Consider the following 17,466-nt stretch of genomic DNA (forward strand, 5'->3'; position numbering starts at 1 on the left):
TCCCAACACTTTGGTAGGCCAAGCCTGGCCAACATGGTGAAACCTTGTCTCTATTAAAAATACAAAAATTAGCCGGGCATGGTGGCACACGCCTGTAATTTCAGCTACTCGGGAAGCCGAGGCATGAGAATTGCTGCTTGAACCCCAGAGGTAGAGGCTGCAGTAAGCCAAGATTGTGCCACTGTACAATCTTGAGTGAGACTCTGTCTCAAAAAAAAAAAAGGTAGATATTAAAATTACCTTGTATTTTTGGTTTTAATTTGTAGTACAGATTCTATCATACAGCTCTAGAAAGTGTATTTCTATGTTGTATCTTAAAACATAATTTTGATCATTATACTTCTTGCATATTTTTTAAAAATTAAATTTGTTTCATATGTTTCTCCCTAGGATTAAAAGTATACCCTTCAGTTTGGGGTTTCTTATTGGAGTGGTGAAAATATTCTACAATTAGATGACGTGGTGATGGTTGCAAACTTTGTGAATATGTTTTAAAAAACACTTTAAAGAAATACATTTTACCTTATGTGAATTACATCTAAAAAAAAAAGTACCCTTCAGAACATCAAGTCTTAGAGTAAAACCTATTTGACTTACAGCTCTTTTAGAATATAAAAATTGCCACATATCATCATGTACCTAGCAAAATGACTTGATATTTAGTGACTAGAATAAGTATTTTTGAAATAACAAAAGTAATACATTTTTTAAGTTTTTTAATAACACATACTTTTGTTATTAGAGACCAACTGTCTCTCAAGCTTTTGTAATATCAAATGTCATGTCATAATATTCTGAATGTACTATGTTAGCATTTTGTAACATTTCCTTTTCAATAGACTGTCTTGAAACTAACATTTCAACTTTCTACCTGAAAATTTTTTAGGAACAAAATTTTATCTGTTTTTCTCAGAAGAGAATTCCACAAGGTAAGAAATTGTAAATCATAGTAACAAAACCAATATAGTTGAGTAAGGCTTAATTGCCTCTGATTTTTAAACATTTGTTTTTATGTATTTATTTAATGTATTTTCTTGATTATTACAAGATTCTCACTAATTTATTAGCTACTGTTTTACTGTGTCAGAATTTGCTAGCAAGACATAGATCATCTTGTTTGAATTTAGGTTTAAAGGGTATGATCAAAGTAACTACCTTTAAAATTCCGATACTGCTTCTCATGGTCAGAGCATATTAAGTGGATTTATCCATTTTAGGGAAAAAGTTCTTCCATTGGGGCTCATTGATCTTTTACTCAGTGGACATTGCCTACGTGTCTTGGAGGAGTAGAAGGTTCATAGAAGCTCTCTTAGGGGCTGACAGATTTGGCTGTCTGGTGAGGGTTGCATCCTCCAGAGGGGAGGAATGCTGTGTCCTTGCATGGTGGAAGGTGGAGGGCAAGTAAAACTAATGCTGAGCATGCAAAACTTCTTTTGTAAAGGCCTTAATTAGTTCATGAGAAAGGAGTCCTCATTACCTGATTACCTCCTAATGATCCCACCTCTTAATACTATCACATTAACCATTAAATTTCAGCATCTAAATTTTGGAAGGGACACATTCAAACTGTAGAAAGAAGGGAATTCACACATCTGCTAAAAGTGAAGCCAAGATTAGGGCCTTTTAAAAGAAGCAGTAATTTATGTATCAGCACTTAAATATTTATAAGATCTTTGGTGGGAAGACCAGACAGTACTGAAGTTGATTTTGACTTGTTAGTCTATTTATTGTTGAATATTCCCTCCATCCTCTTTTAAAAATTAAATACATCGGGTAACGTGGTCCTTTTCTCCAGTTTCTTTAATTTTTGAGTCTTTTGTATGGCATAGTAATTTAATTATTCTTACCTTGTTATGTTACCACACTGCGTAAATAGAATAGATAGTATTCTCATTTTACAAATGAGAAAACCAGTAGTAGGATTGGCTTTAGGTTCTTTTTCTAATCTTATACTGCTTATTCATTACCTTATAAGCAATAAATACTGTAGGCTGTAGTCGAAAGAGCTTTTATTAAAGTAATATGGATTTGGTTCACCTCTATTTTAACTTTTTGTTGAATTGAATTTTTATCATGACGAAAGAGCACTCTTTCTAAAAATACTTTTAGCCTTGCAGTTTTTTCAAAAAAATTGTTATTATTGCTGTTTTCTTGGATTAATACAGCTACTGTAGTTTTCTTTTGGTTAGTATAGTATCTTTCTTTTCTTTTCTTTTTTTTGGGGGGGGGAATGAAATCTTGCTCTGTCACCCAGGCTGGAGTGCAGTGGCGTGGTCTCGGCTCACTGCAACCTCCACCTCCTGTGTTCAAATGATTCTCGTGTCTCAACCCCCTCAGTAGCTGAGATTATGGGTGCATAATATATATATACCTATATATAAAAGGTATAATTACCAGGATAGTCTTAAATTGAAAGTTGTTTCTAACCAGGAAGAACCTCATATCCTGAGAAGTTTATAAAACACACATATATGACAAAAATATAAGCAATGAATATTGTAGGTTGTAGTCAGAGGAGCATTTTAAATTAATATGGATTTGGTCCACCTTTGTTAATTTCTAGTTGTTTTTTTGAGACAGAGTTTTCCTCTTTTTGCCCAGGCTGGAGTGCAATAGCACGATCTTGGCTCACCACAACCTCCACCTTGCAAGTTCAAGCGATTCTCCTGCCTCAGCCTCTTGAGTAGCTGGGATTACAGGCATACGCCACCATGTCTGGCTAATTTTATATTTTTGGTAGAAATGGAGTTTCTCCATGTTGGTCATGCTAGTATCCAACCTCAGGTGATCCACCCACCTCAGCCTCCCAAAGTGCTGAGATTACAGGTGGGAGCCACCGTGCTCAGCCGTATTTCTAGTTTTGAGCATGCTCGTTTACATAAAGATTATGTGTCTAGTTTGATGGATGGGAAATTAGAATTTCTTCAAGGGGATAAAATGAGCAATTTGATCTTGTGTTTTTTATATAGTAATCCCCTCCCCCCAAATTATTTGTTTCTAGTGTGAAAATCAGGTATACTGGATTATAAACCAGTATCTTCTGTCCTAAAAGACTTAATTTGGTTCAGACCCTGCTTTACTGGTAGAAGCAGAGATTTAGATTGGTTTTGGTAATCCAGTGCTATTCTGGGTCATTTTAGGTCTGAAGGTCTTCAGATACATAATAGTAACCACTTGGCTTACATCTAGCTTGCATTTAAGCCTGTGGAATGACTGTGAGAGATTTCACATGTAGGTGGTGGAATACAGAAATGCAGATTGATAGTCTCCTTGGAGTTTATGGGACTTTGAAGTTTAGCAGTGTTTTTGTTGTTCAAAAATAGACTATTATATTAAAAAGAGGTGGGTCTTCTGACTGATTTCTTGCTGTGCATTAGGGCTTTAGGTGTTATAGTTCATTTTCACTGAGGTTGAATGTAATACACAAAAATGTGGATTGTTTGATAGTTTTATGAAAGAACATTTATTTTAGATACCCTTTTGTTTCATGTTCCACTCTTAGAGCTCCCTGTGAGCTGGCTTGATTTTATTTTTCCAGCTACATGCTTTTAGATTAAAAAACAAAACAAAATTCAGAATAGGTTGAAACTCAACACAAATTGCTGCCACAGAACAAAAGTGCTGATCAAGTTAAATCAACCCCTGTAATGTGTATTGAAAGGAAAACCTCTCCTCTCTCCCCCAATTTGAAGAACAAGCATTTTCCCTGCCAAGAAGGACTGACTTTAAATGGACCAGCTGTCCATATTAGGAGTACAGGGTTGCTAAGGTGACCATGGCTGTTTGGAGAAGAATGCAGCTGAGAGGGCAAGTTCTTGTGTGAGCTGAGGGAAGGAATGTGGTGTGATTGTGCATCATTCCTCCTAATCACATGCTCACAAAGTGCTGTGTGGGCAGCATGTAGAAACTACAAGTCTGAGTGCTGGAGCTTGTGTGTGGTTAAAATCATTTTGTTTTTATGTATTAGATGGAAAAGTTCTGCCTTGTATGTATGTGTGTCTTTGGGGTTAAAGTTATAGACACAGTGCTTTGTTGGTAGATGAAATGGGAATGAATTTATTTTGCTTGATAAATACATATTTTTATTGTTTTTTAAAAATTATTTATCTTGGAATAATGTTGTCTTTCCAATTTATCCTTTTCAGTCACATATACAGTATTAATAGTCCCCAAGTACATGATGTGTTCCTTGTAATTGTATATTTCTTGGCACTTTAATTTCAGAATCATTTGGAAAGCCCTAAAAATGTGTTATCTACTTGTTGCATTTCTTCTTTTTTAAAAAACTGGGTGTTTTTTCCTTGAGGCATCCAAAGAAAAGTTCTGAGTATGTCTGACAAATAAGTAGCCAATTTTGTAAAAATAATGATTCAAGGACAGTGAGAAGAGTCAAACTAAAATCCCACTTACCTGAGATGCTGTTAAGATTTTACTATGGGTGCCATTGCTAATACTTGAAATGAGATCTAGATATATGCGTTGATGTAGATACCTAAATGAAATGTGTTCTTTTTGTTACCTTTCTTCTAAATCCCTACAATGATGTGTTGATATTAAATGAGGGCATAAATGTGATATATTTAAGATGTGAAGTAGATGGAACAGTGGCAGCCCTTTATTACACTAGCATCATATTATTTTTCATAATCAGTCTATTTGCTTTGAAATGACTGCTGTTTAAGTGATTAATTTATAAAAATATGGAGGGAAATGAAAGGATTAAAATCATTTGACCTCCTGTGCTCAAGCAATCCTCCCACCTAGAATATGGCTAGGTTTTATAAATGTTCCATGTGTATTTGGAAAGAGTGCAAATTTTTCAGTTATTAAGTACAGTGTTACATTATGTCTAAGAACTTGTTAATTGTTCTATTCATATCTTCTCTGTCTTGGTTTTGTTTTGGATTCAGATTTGGTTTTATTTGAGAACTGATTTATCAGTTTCTCTATTAAGGAAGACATGGTAATTAATCTCTCTCACCATGGTAATAGGTTTGTCAGTTTCTCCTTGTAGATGTTAATTTTTGCTTTATTTATTTTGAATGTATGCTACTAAATACAATAATAATAAGCCAACATAATGACACAATTTAGAATTTAGAACTGTTTTATCTTTCCATTGAATTGAATTTTTGTCCTTACGAAAGGGACCTCTATCTAAAAACACTTTTAGCTTTACAGTTTTTTTTTTAATTGTTATTATTGCTGTTTTATTGGATTAATGCAGCTACTTTAGTTTTCTTTTGGTTAATATAGTATTTTCCTTCTTTTGTTTTTTTGGAGACAAAGTGTGGTTTTGTCACTAGGCTGGAATGTAGTGGTGTGATCTCAGCCCTCTGCAATCTCTACCTCCTGGCTTCAGGCGATTCTTATGCCTCAACCTCTTGAGTAGCTGAGATTACGGGCACGCACCACCATGCCTGGCTAATTTTTGTTATTTTAGTAGAGATGGGTTTTCACCATGTTGGTCAGGCCAGTCTCGACCTCCTGACCACAGGTGATCCGCCTGCCTCGGCCTTCCGAAGTGCTGGGATTACAGGCATGAGCCATCACACCCGGCCAGTTATTTTCATTCTTTAGTTTTCCATGTATTTGGGTTTGAGTTTTGGAAATAGAATAAGGTTGAGTTTTATTTTTGTTCTGAATAACAATCTTTATTTTTTAAATGGAGAATTTTAGTCAGTTGCAATTACTATAGGTTTAGATTTTTTTTTCTTTTTTGAGACAAGATCTTGCTCTGTTGCCCAGGCTTGATGGAGTACAGTGGCATGATCATGGCTCACTCTAACCTCGATCCACTGGGCTCAAGTGATCCTCCTACCTCAGCCTCTCAAGTAGCTGGGACATCAGGCATGCACCACTTTGCTTGGCCAATTTTTAAATTTTTTGTAGAGATGATATTCCACTGTGTTGCCTAAGTTGGTCTTGAATTCCTGGACTCAAGCGTTCCTCCTGCCTTGGCATCCCACAGTGTTGGAATTACAGATGTGAGCCACCATACGCAGCTCTGATTTATGTATATTTCTATCCCCTTCTGTGATTTTTCTATTTATCCAATTCTTCCTCTCTCTCATTCTCGCCAGTCTTTTGTATTGATTTAGGCATTATGTCTTTGTCTCATTCCATCTCCTCTCCACACCTTGCATACATGTATACTTGTTTATAATTAATGTATTATTTATTTTTTTTAGTGGTTTCTTTGGTTATATTAACATGCATATTTTCTTAGAAAAGTCCAAATTAATCAGTATCTTTAACCTATTCGTGAATAATAGGGTAACTTAGAATGCTCTGGTTGTTCACCTCCTAACCTATAACATTGTTGTCTCTTATCTTAGTTTTGGCATATTCCTTTTGTGCATACATACAGAATTTTAGACAAATTACTGTTTTAGGTAGTAAACCTTTGTTTAAATTTATTTACCTATTTACTCTTTTCTTAGCTTATTGTTCGTTTTTGGATCTGAGACCTTTCTTCTATGATAATTCTTTTTCTATCTGAATCATGATATTTAGAATTTCCTTTAGTGAAGATCCTTTGGTGAAAAGGACACTTTTTTCTTTGTCTAAAGATGTCTTTATTTCATTTTCATTCTTGAAAGGTAGTTTCTCTGTGTGTAGAATTCTGTTTTCTCATCATATTGAAGACATTATTCCGGTCCTTTGACTGCCAGTATTGCTGTTGAGAAGTCTTAATTGCCCTTCCTTTGTAAGTAATCAGTCTTTTATTTGGCTGTTTTAAGCCTTTTTTTTTTCCTTCCCATTTACTGTTTCTCAGTTTTGTATAAGGTACTGAGGTGTCATTTTTTCATTTCATTATTTTATTTTCTGTAATCCCGCTTGGGATTCTTTGGGCTTCTTGGATCTGAGAATAATAATAATGTCTTTGAATAATTGTAGAAATTCTTAACCATTATCTCTTTGAATAATGCCTCTTATTTTCTTCTTCTATAACTCTAATTAGACATATAGTCTATTTTCCATGTTACTTACACCTTTTCATCCTTTTTCATCTCCACAAACTCATTTAAGAGTTGGCTTATAGTTATAAATTCTCACAGGAGATTTCCTTCTTTCTACCAGCATCAAGGTCAGGCAGGCAAGTTTACTTGCTGTCACTTTCTACAAGGTAGGTTTACTGCTCATTCATTTGTACTTTGTGGATTTGGGGATTTTCAACTGCATGCAAGGCAGTCTTGGACTATATAGTCTGTCTCCCGCAGTCTGCAGTTTTCTAAGCAGCATTGTGAGTACCTTAAAGTCAAGAGCCGTCTTTCATAGCTTTTTACATGTGTGCCAAATTAGGAAAACTTTTAATAATAATAAAATTAAAAATACATATATATAGCATTGCAGATTCCAGCAGTAGAGCCAGTCTGGACATCTACCATGTTGCCGAAATAGAATTCCTTGATTCATTTTAAATAACTAACATACAACTTAGGTAAGGTTTGTATGAGAGACATACTACAGAATTTCAATCAGCAGTCTCACATTAACAAAAAAAAAAAAAGGTCCTAGCCTTAAGTTTGGTGAATTCATGTTTTTTTTATGTTTTTAAGCTAAAATAAAATGTTTAAGGTAGGAGCTTGTGCAGGGGTGGTATATGTGTTTTCATTTCCTGCCTTAACCAACTGACTTCATGTCTATTTGAATTAAGATGGATCCTATTGAACTTCCTCTTTTATTCCTAACATTATGCATTTGTCACCTTTTCTTTTTGCAACAAAAATGGCATGTCTTACATTTATATTTTGAAATTTTTAATTTATATTATTCAGATGCATTATTTTCAAAATACATTATCACTTTTTATGAGGTGATAAATATCTGTCTATAGTTGTATTAATTTTTGAACTCCATAGACCTAGTCTATTTTGCACGAGTTTATTTCAATATTTTGTTTTGCAAGTTCCCCCCAAAATAACATAAAATTTAGTTAAACACAGAAGCCCTTCTAGATGAAATGACACCCCAGTAGCATGAGCACTCCATGAACCAAAATTTTGTCTTCCAATACAAGTTGATTATCCTTATCCTTATCCTAAATGCTTGGGATTGATGTGTTGTGCATTTCAGGGTTTTTTATTTTGTTTTGAGACAGAGTTTCAAAATTTGTGTTTTAAAAAACCAGAAAACTTAGTCCCTCAAGTATTTTTTTAAACCTAGAAGTCACTCTATTGCCCAGGCTGGAGTGCAGTGGCACAATCTTGGCTCACAGCAACTTCTGCCTCCTGGGTTCAATTGATTGTCCAGCCTCAGCCTCCCCAGCAGCTGGAAGTACAGGCAAGTACCACCATGCCTAGCTATTTTTGTATTTTTAGTAGAGATAGGATTTCACCATGCTGGCCAGGCTGGTCTCTAACTCCTGACCTCGTGATGTGCCCGCCTTGGCCTCCCAAAGTGTTGGGATTACAGGCATGAGCCACCATGCCCAGCCAGATTTCAGGGGTTTTCTTTTTGGATTACAAAATATTTGCATATACATAATGAGATATCTTGGGGGTGGGACTGAAGTCTAAACATGAAGTTTATTTATGTTTCATGTTTACCTTACACACAGAGACTGAAGGTGATTTATAGAATATTTTAAATAATACTGTGCATCCATCATGTGAGGTCAGGTGTGAAATATTCTTCCTGTGGTGTCATGTTGGCACTCAAAACTTCTCAGATTTTTCAATTAGGGATGCTAAATTTGTACGCTTCTCATTTAAAAAGGACCAGAATTTCTTGGAGAAATGGCTCAATCTAGGACTGGGACAAGAAGTAGATAAGATCAGCTTAGAACATCTGGTAGTGCCAAAGAAATAAGCAAGGGCTTTAACAAAAACCCCACAAAATGGGACTATGTCAAAAGGCCATAGGAGTGGCCTGAAAGAGCTCACAATTGTCAAAGTTGGAATAATTTGAACAAGAAAATAAGTGTAAAGTAGTATTGAATTATAACCCAGAGTATAAAATAAAATATCCATGGGCTGATACTGGTTTGAACAAATGATTGAATAAATAAATAAACAGAGAAGAGACAAATCTCCTTTACAGAAGAAGTCTAAATCTCTAAATAATTTATGTCAACACTCCACCTTTGTTATGGTGAAACACAACTTTCTAATCCTTAAGTGTGGGCTGTGCATGCTTTCCTTCCAAGAAGTATAGTATGGAGAAGAGTTTGGGGAGAAGTGACTTCACAGTGGAGAAACCTAACAGCTAGGTAGGTTGTCTGGGGTAACAGCAACAGTGGTAAGGTTGATAGTATGTTTCAAGGGCTGTGATATGATAAAAATGGTGCTTTATCTCTGTGATCCTCCTCCCCAAATCCCATACTCCCAGTCTAATTATGAGGAAAGCATCAAATTCTAAGAGAGGAGAGGCATTCTGCAAAGTGCTTTACCAATGCTGCTGAAAACAGTCAGGGTTATCAAAAACAAGAAAAATCTGAAAAATTGTTACCGCCAAGAGGGTCCTTAGGAGGCATAATGACTAGATGTAATGAAGTTTGTTTTTAGAAAACACCACCAAACTTAGTCCCTCAAATATATTTTTTTTAAACTGAAAAGTCACGTACTTTGCAATTTTATTTTATTTTAGATCACATCCCACTCTTAAATGCATATTACCCTTGGAGCAACCCAAGTTTTAAAAAATTTTGTAAAAGAGGATGTCAGATAACCAGTTCTTACAGACAGGCCCAACATTTATTATGTTGCATTTGCTGTCATCTGAAAGCCTACTCACAGAAATGGTAGAAAGTTGCATTTATTAAAATCTTGACTATTTTAGTATTTCAAATTTTTAAATTTCAAGGTAACCAAAAGTCTTATGAATATATTGACACTATACCTTAGAATGTATAATTTAACAGTTTTTGTTTTAAAGGAAGTGTGTGTATGTGTGGGTGTTTGGCCCACTCTGGAAAAATAAAGAATATAGCATTAATATTATTAGGCCCAGTTAGTCCATATTCTAGTACAGTTGCTGACACAAAAGTAACATTGGGCCAGGTGCACTGGCTCACACCTATAATCCTAGCACTTCAGGAAGCTGAGGCAGATGGATCACTTGAGCCTGGGAGTTGGAGACCAGCCTGGGCAACATGGCGAAACTCCTTCACTACTAAAAATACAAAAATTAGCCAGGCGCCGTGGCTTGTGTCTGTAGTCTCAGCTTCTTGGGAGGCTGAGGCAGGAGGATCACTTGATCCCTGGAGGTGGAGGTTGCAGTGAGCAGAGACTGCACCAGTGCACTCTAGCCTGGGGGAAAGAATGAAACCTTGTCTCAAAAAACAAGCAATAACAACAACAAAGAAAAGTAACACTGTATTATTGTTAATTCAGGAGAAGTGGTTTTGATATAAATCTAGAAACTTTATATTAAAAGTCTTCTTATTCTTTGATATAATCGTAACACATTTTTAACAATTTAAATAGAGATACTGGTTTCAAATAAGTTATTTCTCCGTTTACAGAATGATTTTTTTGAAAGATGATTTGATTAACTTTTATTATTAAAGCAAGTGTTATCAGGGCAATATATTAGGAGAATTTATTGCCTCTAAAACCAGATACAGGTGGTGGGGCATGTGTTCTGAATATTTTTCTCTACTGACAGGCATACTTGGTATAACAAACATATTAATTTATAGCATTCTAATTAAAAAGTGAAAATGTGCATGCTCTCAGACCCAGTCTTACATGGGTTCAGCCTTATCAACTAGAGGAACTTAAAGCCTTACTTTATGTTGCCTTTATCTTTGATTTGTAGTTGGTCATTCGTATCCATAGGTTCCACATCTGCAAATTCAATCAGCCATGGATTGAAAATATTTGAAATAGAAAGCAATATAAAAAAAGTACAATATAGTGTAACAACTATTTAGATAGCAAAAGTACAATACAGTGTAACAACTATTTAGATAGCATTTGTATTGTAAGTAATCTAGAGGTTAAAGTATATAGGAAGATGTGGGTAGATTATATGCATATATGCCATTTTATATAAGGTGCTTGAGAATTCATTGCTTTTGGTATCAAAGAAGGTCCTGGAACCAATCCCCTTTGTATACCAAGGGATGATTGTATTTATTAGATTAAAGAAGAATAAAGACTAGCTTTAAAATTTTTTATTTTGTAAACGAATGTTTGAATGAATTGGCGTATGTAAAGAAAGAAAATATTTAATGTTGTTTGTACCTAACCATTATTTCATTGGTCTGTGATGTTCCAAATTTATACTTTCTACCATATATAACCATATTTCTATTTTCACAAATAACTACTTTCAGTAGATCAAAGTTGTTGGTATTGGAATTACATGTGGCAGGTAGTCCAAGTGATACTCAAAGTAAATCCTAGTTAGTATTAGGTACCTTTTAATGTTAGAAATTAAAAGAGCTTAGGAAAAGCTTTAGGATGAGAAATCTAACATAAACAGTTGTCTTAATCCTAGAGTATCTTCAACCTCACCCAGGGCCATCCCAGGACTGCAAAACATCAAGGAGTGACCTAGCTTCGAGGAAATGATGTAGCTTGGATAATGACTTTTAGGCAGTTGACCCAGATAGAGTCTTCAGGAGTTACATCTGCTATAATAACTATAATCCAAATGACAGTTTTTGAATCTGTAGTACAAAAAGGAAAACATCTGGTACTACTTCAGTCTTCTGAGTATACTTACTCACTTTGGTAACAACATGGTTACAGTGCTTCTAAAAGAAATTTTGTGATACTGTATCTTAAATTTCAAATTATTTTTCATGAGATAGCTGTCAGTGTACAAACAAATCTAAGTGATAATTTTGAGCCCCATTTTTACAGGTCATCTTAATAAGTAACTATTAAGTATCATACATTGATGAGTAAAAATGGAAAAGCATTTGGTTGTAGTTTTATTGACATGTTTGTACTTTGCAGAAATTCAGGAACAAATTATATATATATGTTGCTATTTTTAAACAATATCTGATATTCATTCAACTAAAACTTATTAAGCATTTAATATGGGTCTGGCACTCTTCAGGCACCAAGGATATGTCAGTGAACAAAACAAAGTCTTTGCCACTATAGAGTTTACTTTTTGTGGTGGCATTGGAGTGAAGAGATAGGGAATAAAAAACAAATCAGTATGTAGTATGCCACTTGGTGGTAAGTCATTTGGAGAACAGTGTAGTAGGGAAAGAGGAAAAGGGTGTAACATTATGGGCTAGTGGGTAAGGTTTATCTATTTCATATGTAGAGTGCTCAGGAAAATTCTTTAATAAATTGATCTGTGAGCAAAAACCTGAAGCGAATAAAGGAACAAACTATGCTGCTATCTGGTAGAAGAGCATTACAGGTACAAAGAACAGTAGTTGCAAAGGATACCTGAGATCGGAACATACTTAGGGTATTCTAGAAACAGCAAGGAGGCCATTGTGGCTGGAGCAGAGTATAGAGAGTGAAGAATTTTAAAACTACGTGATCATTAGTGGAACATCAGGGGCAGGAAATGATACTAAAAAATTTAGTATTTCATAGAGACCATTGAAAAAAGTCTTTAATTTTTATTCTCAGAGGAATTGGGGGAGCCATTGCAGGATTTTGTCAGGAAAAATTATGAACCACTTTAAAGTAGACAAAAAATGGTGAGTGGGTGTCTAGCTCAACCATTGAGTTTATCTGTCTCATTTTGAGGGGGAAGCTTTTTTTTTTTTGTTGTTGTTGTTTTAAGAGTACTGGAACTTAACGAAACTGTTAGGAAAAATGCAATTGAATCATAAAACTTTGATGTGAAAATCCTCAACAAAATACTAGGAAAACCAAATTCAGCAGCGTATAAGTGGGATTTATACCATGATCAAGTGGGATTTATTCCTGGAATGCAGGAATGGTTCAACATAGGAAAATTGTTCAACATAATATACACATTAAAAGAATGAATGGGAAAAAAACACGTAATCATGTCAATTGATACAGAAAATAACATTTGACAAAATTCAGCATCCTTTCATGATTTAAAAAAACCCACTAAAACTAGAAGTAAAAGGAGCCAGATGTGGTTGCTCATGCCTGTGATCCTGGCACTTTAGAAGGCTGAGGTGGGCAGGTCACTTGAGGTTAGAGTTTGATACCAGCCTGGCCAACATGGTGAAACCTCATCTTTACTAAAAATATAAAAATTAGTTGGGTATAGTGGCACACACCTGTAATCCCAGTTACTCAGGAGGCTAAGGCAGGAGAATCGCTTGAATCTGGGAGGAGGAGGTTGCAGTGAGCCGAGGTAATGCCACTGCACTCCAGCTTGGGTAACAGAGCAAGACTCCATCTCAAAAAAAAAAAAAAAAAAAAGAAAGAAAAGGAAATAAATAAAAGGAAACTACTTCCACATAGTAAAAGCCATATATGAAAAATACAGTGAATGTTACATTCAATGGTGAAAGACTGAAATATTTTCCTCTAAGATCAGGAACAAGGCAAGGATTCCCACTTTCACCAATTCTATTAAATACTGGATAGTCTATCCAGTATTAGATAAAGAGCAATTAGGTAAGAAAAAGAAAGAAAAGGCAACCCAATTGCAAGGAAGTAAACTCAACTCTGTTTACAGATGATAGGATCTTATATGTAGAAAACCCTGAAGAGTTAGCATTTTCATCTCCTAACAATGAACAATACAAAGGAAATTAAGAAAAAAAATTCATTTACAATAGCATGAAAAAGAATAAAATACAAATTAACCAAAGAAGTAAAAGATTTTTATGATGAAAACTATAAAACATTACTCAAAGAAATTAAAGAAAAGGAAATAAATAGAAAAACATATGAAATTCATGAATTGGAAACCTTAATAGTGTTAAGATGTGAATACTACTATCTACAAGGTCAGTGCAATTCCTACCAAAACCTCAAGGATGATTTTTACAAAATTAGAAAAGGCCACTCTATAGTTTATATGGAAAATCGAGGGACTCTCAGTAGCTACAACAATCTTGAAAAAGGAGAACAAAGATGATGACTCACACTTGCTGATTTCAAAACTCGCTACAAAGCTACAGTAATCAAAATAGCACGTTGTGGCATAGAGGCAGACATATAGTCCAATGGAATAGAATAGAGTCCAGAAATAGGCTGGGCACGGTGGCTTATGCCTGTAATCCCAGCACTTTGGGAGGCTGAGGCAGGAGAATCGCTTGAACCCAGAAGGCAGAGGTTTCAGTAACCTGAGATCATGCTGCTTCACTCCAGTCTGGGCGACAGTGCAAGACTTCGTCTCAAAAAAAAACCAAAAAAACCTAGAAATAAACCTATATATATATACACACACACACACACACACACACACATGTATATACATATATATTTCAAAACTTGTATATATACACATGTATATATAGTCAAATAATTTTTGACAATGGTGCCAAGATTATTCAATGGGAAGGGGACAGTCTCTTCAAGAAGGGATGCTGGAAAAACTGGGTATCTGCCTACAAAATAAGAAGTTAGACCTTCACATAGCACCATATACAAAAATTGAAATCCAAAGTATAAAACTCGCCGGGTGTGGTGGCTCACACCTGTAATTTAAGCACTTTGGAGGCTAAGGTGGGCGGATCACCTGAGGTTGGGAGTTGAAGACTAGCCTGACCAACATGGTGAAACCCCGTCTTAAAAAAAAAAAAAAAAAAAGGTATAAAACTCATAAGCAAGTGTAAGGTAAATGCTTCATCACATTGGATTTGGCAGTGATGTTTTGGATGCAACACCAAAGAACAGACAATACAAGAAAAAACTTTTGAAACTCAAAACCAAAAACTAATTTAAAAATAGGCCAAGGACTTGAATAGACATTACACCAAAGAAGATGTACAAAGGCCAGTAATCATATGAAAAGATGTTCAACATCACCAATTATTAGAGAAAGACAAATCAGAACTACAGTTAGATACTACCTTGACACTTATTAGGATGGCTACCTTTGTTTTTTTGAGACAGTCTTGCTATGTTGTTCAGGCTGGAGTGCAGTGATCTCGGCTCACTGCAACCTCCGCCTTCCAGTTTCAAGCGATTCTTATGTCTCATCCTCCCAAGTAGCTGGGACTATAGGTATGTACCACTACACCTGGTGTATTTTGTATTCAGGATTTTGCTATGTTGCCCAGGCCGGTCTCTAACTCTTGACCTCAATGATCACTCGCCTTGGCTTCCCAAAGTGCTGAGATTAAAGGCATATACCACCATGCCTGGCTAATTTTTGTATTTTTAGTAGAGATGGGGTTTCACCCTGTTGCCCAGGCTGGTCTAGAACTCTTGGCCTCAAGATTCACCTGCCTCACCCTCCCAAAGTGCTGGGAGTACCAGTGTGAGCCACTGCATCTGGCCAAGGATTGCTAATTTTTTTTAAAAACAGAAGGTAACAAATATTGGCGAGGATGTGGAAAAACTGGAAACCTTATGCACTGTCGGTGAGAAAATAAAATGGTACAGATGCTGTAGAAGAGAGTATGGCAGTGCCTCAAAAAATTAAAAAAAGAATTACCATATGGTGCAGCAGTTCACCTTCTGAGTGTATCCAAAAGAATTGAAGATAGGGTCTTGAGATATTTGTACACCCATATCCATTTGTACACAGTAGCCAAAAGGTGGAAGCAACCCAAGTGTTCATTTACAGATGAATGGATAAGTAAAATGTGGTATATACATGCAGTGGAATATTATTCAGCCTTAAAAAGGAAGGGAAGTCTGTAATATGCTACAACATGGATGAACCTTGAAGACATTATGCTAAGTGAAATAAGCCATTCATACCAAGACAAATGCTATGTGATTCTTCTAATGTGAAGGACGTAGTTTAGTCAAAATTAGAGAGAAAGTAGATGGTGGTTGTTAGGGGATAGAGGGAAAGGGAATGGAGAGTTATTGTTTAATGGATGTAGAGTTTCAGTTTTACAAGATGAAAAGAAGCCTAGGCAACATAGTGAGACCTCGCCTCTCCAAAAAATTAAAAAGCTAACCAGTCATGGTGGGATGTACCTGTGGTCCTAGCTAATTGAGAGGCTGAAACAGGAGAATCCCTTGAGCCCAGGACGTCAAGACTGCAGTGAGCTATGTTCACATCACTGCCCTCCCAACTGGTTGACAGAGTGAGACTCTGTCTCGAGAAGAAAAAAAGAATTAGAGATGAATGATGGATAGTTAAGATGGTAAATTTTATGTGTATTTTACTGCAATAAAAAAGTAGAAAATGCAATTAAATCTTATTCATAGAAGTAAGTATAAATTATACCCAGTAGAATGCAGTTAATTACTGCCCTGTGAATATACATGTTTTGCATCTATCTGTAAGTTTATTTCAGAACTTTTTATTCCCTATGTATGTAGTTCTTGGAATGTTCCTCTGAACCAGTTATAACATCTGACTAATTCCATTATTAACTAATGAGTTAAATAATATCTTTGACATATTTTGGTTTATTGTCTTTGAGAGTCATGATTTTTACCATTTTTAGAAAAATGTGTCCATTAATACCTTTTTTTTTTTTTTTTTGAGCCAAGGTCTTGCTTTCTCACACAGGGTAGAGTATAGTGGCACAGTCATGGCTCACTGCAGCCTCCAACTTCTGGGCTCAAAGAATCCTCCCATCTCAGCCTCCTAATAAGTAGCTAGGACTACAGGTGCATATACTGCCACATCTGATTAAGTTTTTTATTTTTTAGAGATGAGTTATTGCAGTGTTGTCCAGGCTGGTCTTAAACTCCTGGCCTCAAGTGATCCACCCACTTCAGCCTCTTGAGTTGCTGGAATTACAAGTGTAAGCCACTGTGCCAAACTCCTCTGTTATATTTTTTAACAGAATTAATCTGGTTGCTCTGTTGAGAACAGACTAGAGCAGGACAGTCAGAGGCAAAGAAAAATTAGAAGGCTATTGGAAAAATTCATAAAGAAATGTTGGTAACTTGGACCAGAGAAGTACTGGTGGAAATGGTAAGCATTGGTTGAACTTGGATATATTTTGAAGATAGATCTGAAAGGATTGATGGATTGGATATGGGATGTGAGAGAGTAAGGTGTAAAGGATGATTGCAAGATTTTTGGATATTAATCTTCATAAAATGTATAAGTAATTCCTTCTCTCAGATATTTTTAAGTTGGTAATTTCTATTTTTGATTCTTGGGAGTTTAGTTGGTTTGACTAAGAAATGTAAAAGCTGGTGATCATAGCTCTTTTCTCATAAGGTATCTTTTGCACTGATTATAGTGTAATATATAATTACTGTATTGAATAACAGCTGTTTAAATCAGGATTCTGGCAGGAACCCTGTAATGGAAAAGAATTTAATAAAGGGATTATTTACACAGTATGGGCAGGTTAAGGGAAATCAGCAAGTGATGTTGGCCAGGTTTGCTAGGAACACTGAGCTTGCTAGGAACAGCTGTTAACACTCCTAGGTGTCGAAAAGGGACAGAGGCAAGAAGTGGAAGTGGTTACCT

General features: G+C 35.6%; 1 protein-coding gene across 6 annotated transcripts in view; it reads left to right on the plus strand.

Moving 5' to 3' along the window:
• Positions 1-17,466, plus strand: part of FRS2 (fibroblast growth factor receptor substrate 2) — a 121,467-nt gene that overhangs the window by 71,761 nt on the left and 32,240 nt on the right. For 4 of the 6 annotated variants that reach the window (XM_078336842.1, XM_035256992.3, XM_035256991.3 and 1 more), the window contains one exon: positions 887-929. The exons of the other annotated variants lie outside the window; for them this stretch is intronic. The gene's annotated coding sequence lies outside the window, so the exon portion shown is untranslated. The remainder of the gene's footprint in view (positions 1-886; positions 930-17,466) is intronic. 6 annotated transcript variants of the gene reach the window in all.

The sequence above is a fragment of the Callithrix jacchus genome, chromosome 9 (assembly GCF_049354715.1).
Source record: "Callithrix jacchus isolate 240 chromosome 9, calJac240_pri, whole genome shotgun sequence".
Classification (NCBI taxonomy): domain Eukaryota; kingdom Metazoa; phylum Chordata; class Mammalia; order Primates; family Cebidae; genus Callithrix; species Callithrix jacchus.